Source organism: Megalops cyprinoides, chromosome 15, assembly GCF_013368585.1.
Source record: "Megalops cyprinoides isolate fMegCyp1 chromosome 15, fMegCyp1.pri, whole genome shotgun sequence".
NCBI lineage: Eukaryota > Metazoa > Chordata > Actinopteri > Elopiformes > Megalopidae > Megalops > Megalops cyprinoides.
This window is the reverse complement of record NC_050597.1, coordinates 20,895,979-20,905,947: the sequence shown is the minus strand read 5'-3', so window position 1 is coordinate 20,905,947 and position 9,969 is coordinate 20,895,979. Positions and strand designations below refer to the sequence as shown.

Genomic DNA, 9,969 nt, shown 5'->3' with positions numbered 1-9,969 from the left:
CAACGTAGCATCTGAGGGGTTCACTGAGATGCAATGAAGCAATGCAAACATTGCATTACATTTATATTAATGCAGACACTCTTATCCAGAGCAGCTTCCATTGCAATATAACATAAGTGTATCTATCAATTCGAACAAGCAACAGCATCAGACCAGACTCACAATCCTCCCAGACCTGTGAGTGTGAGTATAACAAGCCCTACCACAAGTTAACTTGTGCAACTCAGAGATGAAAGAGTTTCATTTTTTTGCATTTGTTTTCATGAATACATGTGGGGTTTTTTTGTTGTTTATTCATAAAAGCCAAAGACGACATATGCCGTGACCCGGATTCGAACCGGGGTTGCTGCGGCCACAACGCAGAGTACTAACCACTATACGATCACGACAAGCCACCTGCCACACAGGTTGGAAGGAGTTGCTGTCGTTTCATTCCCTACCATGTATATGTTAGTTTGGGCTAAAAGAGTGTGAACAAGCTCATTAAAATCCAACTTTTGAGCCAGCGACAGTTTCTTTTTCTTTACCCAAGCTCGATAAAATAATACAAGTGACCAAATGGCTGTTCTCTCTACTACTGAACAAGACCAAAATTACCTTAAAATTCCCACCCCTTTAGACAGCTGAACTGACAGGGAGAGACTGGTGGAGATGAGGCTGGTGGGCTGGCAGACAGGAGTACCATTTATTGGTTTACATAAAGACATTTTTCACAACAAACAATACACATGAAACATGTAATTTAATTCCAATAGTGTTAACATCTTTCCAATGCTGCTCCAATGTAATGGGATGCATGAAATGCTTCTGGTAGAAATATTTGCTATGTATAAATTAAACCAAGATTAAAGGAATACCTTTTGCTGAAACTATTAATAAAGTAATATTAAAATTATGTTTGACAATGCATTACACAGCTCCAAATGAAAAAAAAAAAAAACAAGAGGAGAGATTGCTGTTGTGTGACTAGGCGGGATTGGTGAAGCATTGTGACACAACTTAAAAAACATATTGTGCGCTGGCCTTGTCTGCACCTCTGCGTTAGAAGCCCCCGTGGTGACTGCTCAACCTTACCACTCAACTTAATCAGACAAGAATCAAACTACTTTCAATGAGTAAAAGCTCTTGGAACAAAAAAAAATGAACTGAGGTGGAAACAAGAGCAAGGTTGAGCTGGGAGCGTGTTCAAGAGGGAGCCTGGTACTGAGGAAACCACCAAAAGCATGATCCACCAGGCAGCTGGCAGGGAGGAGGAAGGAACTTTCCATTCATCTTGTGACAGCGTGCCATTTGAGAATGGCAGAATTCAGTTTTTACAATGCAAGAATTTTGTGCTCCTTCTTTAAACAAGAAAATCAAAACCATCAGTTCTCCAAAACTACTGAATTATGCTCCAGCTATTGTGTCGTCTTTTTTTCTTGTTTTTTTGGAGGGGGTATCTGCAGTCTTGATGATCACAGAACTACCCTGACTGCTTGATACTGACCTGCATGGGGGAAAGTGCTTCCAAGATAGCATTAACCCCGTCATTTTGACGTCAGTGATTTCTTTTTGTAATGCAGTTTCCATAAACGAGCATGTACCTCACTTCTGTGCTATGTATTATTATGATGTGTTTAATATTTCACCCCAAAACAAACTACACCAGTAAGCTATTACAGACCTTCATTTAAATTCCTGAATGAGAAGTAAATGTGGTGTTTTTTCATGCGTAATGTTCTTTGCTTGCGCAAAATTGTATTGGCCAACTTGAAGACACAAGGATTTTTATTGTTTTACAATCAGCTATTTTCTGGTTTTGGTCATCGTCGTGGAAACAAAACAGATGAGTAGAGGATTACTTCAAAAAGTGCTGTGAATCAGATCCAAGCTGCCCGCAATGCCAGCAGGCTTCACTATATCATAGCTAAAAAGAGTCATGACCTCCTACAAGCCCTTCTCACATCAAACAACATCAAGCATGCCAGTGATTTACCAGCTTTGAAAAGCTGGCTTCGCCCCTAAACATCTTTCACACCGAGAGCCGTGCCATCAGATTTCAGATATGGTACCATTCTCTAGGCATTTGGCAAGGCGCCCCTTAACCCTCTCGTGCATTTAGTCTCCTTGAGCATATACACACAGCATTTGAATGGCCATGTCTGCTGCTGCAGGTTCACAGTATTCTGTAGGTGATCATGTGGTGTTATTAACAGATGAGCAGCATGAGCGAGCATGTGAAAGACCACTTCGGAATGCTGACATCACCCCCTAGAGCCAGAGCGAAAGTAGGGTATGTTCCCTTATCTGGGGACCTTGGTCTTGAGCTCAGCAATCTAACTGTATATCACGGTGTGGCGCCTGAGCAAGGAAGGTCGCAGCATGAGACCCGCGGCACGCCCGCCTCTGTTCCACTGGTGTCATTGACTAGGATAATTAGACTAGCATTTATCAGTTGGCTGAGGTTTCTGTGGGAGTTAAGGGGGAGAATTTAGTGGAGCTCGGTAGCATAGGTGAGCATGTTAACGTCTGCCGCACAGGAGAACGTCATCCCCTTGGGCCAGAACAGCAGGAGTGCACCACTTTCAATTTAAAGCTTTCAGGTCCATAACCACACTTCGTGCTGTGATTTGACACCTGCAGCAGACCAACTTCCATTACAATAACAGAAAATTACAACAATCCCTTCTAGATATATGAGCCACAAGAAAAAAAAAAAACAATCACATATCTCATTTTTTGAGAGCAATTACTGCTGATGATGAATGGTTTTATATATATCTATGAATCTACAGTCTCAATTCTGGAGGGAGGCACAGCCTATCAGACCAGCTGCACTCTCTCAAGAATATGTGATATATGAAACAAAAATTCACTAAAATATATAGTGTATAGCTAGAGACATGTGCTTGCATAAACTGTTGAATTCTTTGTAAACTATCTGCTGTAAAATACATTCACCAATGCAGTATATATTTAAATGTGCATGAAAGGGGCAAAAGTGGATACATTTGTAATATTTTACTGTGTATTGATATTTATTGCTTTCAGAGGTCATTTTCCCCTTACATAACGCCTTTATATGTGTTATGTCACATGCTTGAACCTACAAGGAAATAAAATGATACGATCTCGCCCTCAATAAAAGTGACAGCAGAAATGAAAGCAGTAAAATTTCAGCCAAAGGGACAAACCTATGGCATTGGGAAAAGCCAACAGCTTGTAAAAAAAGATATACTGACACACAGTTGTGCTTTCAAAGGCTTTTGAGTTGTAGTGGCGCAGGAAAGCCCACCTGTCCAATGTTCCGCTTGCAGAACGAGGAGTCACGGAGAAAACCGCCGATTCTCACTGTACCGTGTCAGGAGAGAGAGCGCGCTGGTTCAGGAGCAGAACTACAACGCTACATGTAGCTCCCTTCCCAACGCCAATGGAAACATACGATCACACCGTGTCGTTTTACAGCCTAATGGCTTTTGCAGCCATGTTGCTGCACAGCAGTGGAACTTCTATTATTGTATCAGGGCCTTTCAAAAGATATGAGTAGTTCCTTTTTTTTTTCTCTCTCTCTCTTTCTAAGCTTATTAGAAAACCATTGGAAAACCTGCAACAGATTTCCACAGTCTTTGCCAGAACATATATTATTTTTTTAAGCTGACCATCATAAAGCCAGGGAAAAGATGTCAATCAAGTTACTTCCCATCGTGGAACTGCAAAGCAAGTCAGTCTGTGCCTTGCTAAACATCAATGTCAAACTGGCTACCAGCAGGGGAATATTGTACTCCAAATGTTAGCTTTTGTTCCTTGCAATGGTTTGTAAACAAAGAATGTGTTTTTGGCTTTCAAACCAGGAAGATAGGCTGACCTCTGCCCTTGATAGGGCAGCAAGGTGAGGTGCAAATGGTTGGGCTGAGTGGCCATGTGAAAGGAATGCTGGGAGTTGGACCACATCTCTACTCTATGGTCCACATCCACGTGCCTCTAAGAGGCCTAGAACAATGTGAGAGGGGTGGAAAGAGTGACCATCAAAGCAAACACATGACTTTATGGCAGCAAACAGATGTTAAGGCACGTATCTCCCGGGTTGCCTGGTCTGAAGAATCAAATGATTCCCCCTGAGATGCTATTTTTTAATACTGTCCTTGCATCAGTGACATGTCAAACTAAAGCTATTTACACGACTGGGAAGATGGCAGGAGGGAAAAGGTACAGCACAAGGCTGCCTTGCACACACTATAATGGCCATGTGGCCTTTCACGTAAGCTCACGTTCTGTTTAATTGAGCATAATTGGGACTGTTAATCCTATTACGACATTCCCTCTTTTACAAGGAAAATGTAGGGGTGATTTACCATGTGGTATACATTACGGTCCTGTTTCCTACCACCCGTTCCCTGAGCATTTTGCTGAATGGAAACTGAATGCTGTAAAGCGGCTCTTTAAATTTGCAGCTCGGTTCCATTAAAAAAAGTAAACCATGTTTGTCACGGGCACCGCCTAACGCATTCCGTTCCTTACATATAGTTAATTTGGTGGAAACATGGACTGACTGCGTAACTCTTAAGGGAAGTCTTTTGATAAAGCAGGAGCAATAGCATCATTCTCAATGCTGTGACCACGATTCCACGTGGAGCTGGAACTCAAATGCATCCCAGTCCAGGGAGTGAGGTGGACATTATGTCTTTGCTTGGCTGACAGCCTTATCTAGGTCAACCCTGGGGCATTATGCAATGACACAGCTGAATATGTACTGAGGTACAGCTCTGGGCTAAAAAACATTCTGATGCATACAGCAGTTATGTCCCACCTGAGACAAGGTGCTGGCCACTTTTCAGTCTTATGTCCAGTTGTCCAAGCACTGCTCCTCACTGTGGCTCCAGGAGGAAACTCTGGAGACCAGGGACAGTGGGAGTATAGGAGGTGGGAATGACAAAATAAAGATGTCTGGTTTCTGTGATCCTGCTTGATCTTTACAAACAGTGGCATTCAGTAATTTGGACATGATTAAATGAATAAATTCATTCTAAATACAGAGTCACAACAGAGACAGAGATAGAAAGAGAGACTTAGCTGTCTTTGCAACTGCTTATATGTACAGCGCTGACATCATGCTGGTCATAAACAGGGCAGATTCGGGTTGAGCCTCAATGTGCAGCTCACAGTGTGTGTGGTAGTGGGCACCTCTGCCTCAAAGCTCACTTTGTGCATTCAAGGGTTTCATTCAGTAGAGAAGGGGAATAGGATCTGTCAGGGGGCAGGCCCTGTACATTATGCAGAGGCTGTACATCATGCATCAGTCTGACTGAGAGTTCATGTAAAATTATATACTTTTCTCAGAATAATTTTCATAACCCTGAGTACTATTGTATATGGAAACCAGTAATCATACCGCAGTATGAAAAGCAAGCTCACAGGGGTTTCCATTTATTGCGTGTTTTTTAGGAGTTGGTGACACAAATTTTCTATTTAAAATGTGTTGGGGGTGTGTCATGACCAGCAGTAGTATCAACAGTAATTATTTTCAGGCAATATGATATTGAAGCCAAACTATTTTTGTTTCATGGATACCTCTGAATGTTTATACAAATCAACGTGCTGCTGCACCTGTCTGGAGACATTCAGGCCATGTGTAGTTCTGACACCCTGGTGCACCGGGCCATGATGTTGGGTCACTGTGGACATTCAGACAGATGTATCCCACTCTCTTCACTGGGCCCCCTGAACACACATGTGCTTTCTTTCTCAAGAGACACCAAGCTGTCTCAGACCACAGAGCTCATGCGCAAATGCATATCTTCATACATACATTCATGTGATCACTGACATAAAGATGTTTTACATCCTCACATACTATTGGTAAAGGACGTTTTACTAGTGATGGAAGGGTGAGGCCTCATGACCCTTACAATAAATGGAACATGCATCAAAGTTTGCCGTTACACTTGACCTGCTTTACATTCCTCTGAGATTCCTACATGCAGACCTGCCCATAAAAATGCTAGTTTGACTTCTCAATACAGCAGATCTTACAATAAACCTGCTGTTCTACTTAGCTGCCTTTCTATCTAAAGGCAACCAGCTAAACATGGTACTAGAAAAACAGAAAAATAAAGGGAGAGAGATACTGAGGGGAAAGAGATAAAATTATCAGAAGCATAGCCCTGAAATACTTCTACTGCACATATTATCATTGGAACAAGGCACTTTGAAATCTGCGTCTTATTAAACACTCAGCAGTTCCATCTGTTTCGTACATTCTTTGACCACGCGGTTGATATAAATAGTTTCCCTGTTATTGTGCTTGTTAGTTAGTCTTGTTGCTATTGTTCATGCTTAAGTCTAAGAGATTCCCTGAAAAGAACCTCTCCACCTTGATTGAGGTCAAACAGATTGAAGGAGATGTGCAGATCCGTTTAAATTAAATTGCTCCAGAATTCTTGCAACTTATTTATGTTTATGCATTTTTTTTTTGTTTACAGTGTTTACAGTTTCAAGTATGTATCACTGAGCTGACCAAAACACAGACTAAGAAAGGCAACCAGGCAACTTCTCAACAAAGTTTGATGATAACATTGACTCTCTCTTTTGTATCAATTGCTCAGTCCAATCACATCTCACAGACAGCATGAGTCTTGCCCACCTTCTGATGGTTGTGCATATACTCAGCCAAGTTGACAAAAACAGCACCTGCATCTCCACTGCTAGCTGTACCATGCAGGAGCAGGTAAGCATCAGCTTTAGAGGGTAACATCACCACACTAGAACTCGAGGAAGAGTATTTGGCTCCCTTGGCTTGGAAGCTGTGCCTTTAGCTCCTTCAGAAAATCGTACTTTTTGTTGTGCTATGCAGAGGCCAAGGGCGTGGATGCAGCACTGCAACTCCATTACACAGCCCCTCAGCAATAAAGAGATGGTTCACCTCTGTATTTGACAGAACGACTGTTCAAAGTTGCTTTGTGTGGCACCTGCTATGCAAGTTCAAACATGACTTTACTACTTAATGAAATGAGCGGGAAAACACAGACAGCAACGGGGGCAGGTCGTGCTCTGGTGATGTAGTCAAGCACATAAATTACTGTTGTATGGTCATCGCTGCCAAAACACCTTTATGTACGTTTCATTTTTTGGTTCGTACAGTTGTCCTACAGGTTACAAATTGCCAAATGGAGATAATCATGACCCAGATATGTCAACTTCTCCTCCGACAGAAGACAAAAAAAAAAGAATATTCCCAAAATACTTAGGAATGGAAAGGAACAACCATAACTTATTACACTCATTAATCATCTCCTCACTGACATCTGGACGAAAAAATGGGATACTTCGTTGAGGGAGGTGAAGTACATTTGGGGCAAAAAATCAACAAAATTTACTTCACGGAAAGCCTCCTGACTATAACCGGTAAACAAAGCTGTAAGCCAAGTAAGTAATTTGAGCTAGTTCTGAATGGACGCAGGTAGGAAAGTTTGGCAAATAGCTACTGTAGATGGGTTCCTGAATGACAACAGAGGGCAGTACCTGTCATCATGAACCAATCAGAAGGGAATGTGAATGTGTGCATGAAGATCAACTAATCCCAGACTCAGAGGAAACCAAACATTGCTTTGTGTAGTATATGACTCCCTGCTTATTGTAGATTTTTTCAATGGGTTGTTAAATACATAACATAATAGCATAGTTAATAGCATAACATAATAGTAGTTTTTCATACAGGTACATACTGTATCTATGCAGGCTTCCATTTTTAAATATCAGATGATTACACATGACATTATTTCTGCATTTTGCCTACTTATATTGTGTTTTTATTCATTCTGTTTTTGGAATTTTTCATTTATTAATCATTTTAGCACTGCATTTTTACATTGTATTATTTGCACATCTATTTTTATGGCAGGTTGACTTACCCATTGCAACTTACAGTCCTTGTTTACAGATTCATATCTAGCTCTGGATATTTATTTGAAGTTATAAGTACCTCCCAATGATTGTTCCTCCAGAAACCACATATTAGTATTTAAGGCTAACTAGTCTCCTAGCCAGATTTTTGTCCAAACAGTCCCCACCAGAATGCGTTGTACAATGTAATAACTGTCAATCACTCCCCTCATAGACAAACAGGATATTTATGCATTTATAGGGCAGCAGTGGAGCATAGTGCTAAGGAGCAGGACTAGTAACTGAAAGGTTGCTGGTTCGATTCCCCACTATGGCACTGCTGCTGTACCTTGGCAAGCTACTTAAGCCAGAATTGCCTCAGTAAATATCCAGCTGTATAAATGAGTAACATGTAAAAAAATGTAACCTATGTAAGTCACTTTGGATAAGAGCATCTGCTAAATGCCAATAATGTAATGTATCACAAACTGTAATAGCCAAGCATGTAAAACTCTTAGATTGTGTGTCATTGGCTCCGGACCATATGTGCTGAATTTGAGGCCATATAATCATGAGGTTTGTAAACAGGACCTGCAAACTGCGTATCATTTTTCCCACAGACGTCCATGACATTCCCATCTCAAAAAGTATGAAAGCTAAGCGTAAAATACTCACACAAGTTGCTTCCGAGATGTGTGTACTAAATTTGAGGTCATAAAACCCAAAATTTTTCACACAGGAACACAAAGGGCACTCCAAATGTCAATTGCCTCTATGTGTGCATTATATGAGCCCAAACATCACTATAGATCTAGCCCTAAGAAGTGATCATTAAACTGATCCAAACCCTAACCTGAAGTTGATCGGTGACTAAAATGCAACAGTCACACTAACCATAGCTCTAATGGTTACACTAGCCTTAAGCTTAACCCTAACCCTAAAACTTCATCCTGCCTGCATACCTTGACCTCCATTTCACCTCAGGAGCCTCCTGTTAAGATGGTGTGACAGCAATGCCTCATATGAGGTTTAAACCTAAAACGTTGTGATTATTAGCTCTAAAAATAGATATGTTTTATGAACTGACATCTCGCTGATCATATGAGTCCAATAACCACAATATAAGTCTAGTTCTCCACTCTCAATGAAACATGAAGGACAGCAATGGCAAAGGACATTTCAGCTCTGGCACAATCAGATGGGGAACCAAAACAAAATTTTAGGTAAGAGGTGTTTCTGTTTTTTTTTTTTTAACACATTCTTGGTTATGTATATTTCAGAGGTATTCAATACCAAACCTAAATATTCAATATACTTGCAAAAACAAACATGAGAAAGTGTCATTTAATTAAATATTGGGGAAAATGCATGTTAAATTAATGTGCTCAATGCTGCCTTCGGCTCCACATACAGTATAATTATTCAGGGAGATGTGTGTCTTTCTGTTGTGCCCATATGGTAATTTGATAGCATGTTTATATTTTTGGATGTAAATACATTTTTTAAAAAAAAAAATCTGCAAGCTTGTAAATTTTTGAGAATGGTAGTTAATTAATGCCATTCGGTAAACACTGTGCTATTGATTTGTAAGGCTTTGTGGCTCCAGTCATTATATTTCATCAGAAAGGCAATGATTGAAAGCAGCTGTGGGGAGCATGTAATAGCTTCATTAGGTCGTCCTTCTTTTGTAAAACATCAGACTTCTGGTCTTTTTTGATTTTGTTTTTTTTTTAAGTTGTTTTACAGATAACACTTCAGTTTCCACATGCACACTTGTTTACAAAATCTTCTGAAACATGCTACACAGGGAAACATAAGTAAGTTGTAGGGAAATTTAGAATTGTTCAAAAATTCAAGTTGAAAGCGGTTTTAAGTGTAAGGTGCCTTCAAAAATCTGTGCTGGTAAGTATTCCAACCTGTCCGATGACATATTGACACGCTTCTAACTTCCTCTGTGCAAAGACAAATAGCCACCCTTTATTACTGCAAGGAAAATGGCTGTAATACCCTCAATAAAAAATAGCCTTTTTAATGGCATAGACTGGAAATGCATACCGTGAACGTAAAGTCAACTGTCAACACGGTTGCGTTACTTTTTCCACACGCCGGCCT

At 40.6% G+C, this 9,969-nt stretch overlaps 1 non-coding gene across 1 annotated transcript; it reads right to left on the bottom strand.

The window, feature by feature from the left end:
* Window positions 1-317: 317 nt before the first annotated feature.
* Window positions 318-389, bottom strand: trnah-gug. Its single transcript has one exon. It is a non-coding gene; the product is annotated as a tRNA-His (tRNA).
* Between the last annotated feature and the right edge of the window lie 9,580 nt (window positions 390-9,969).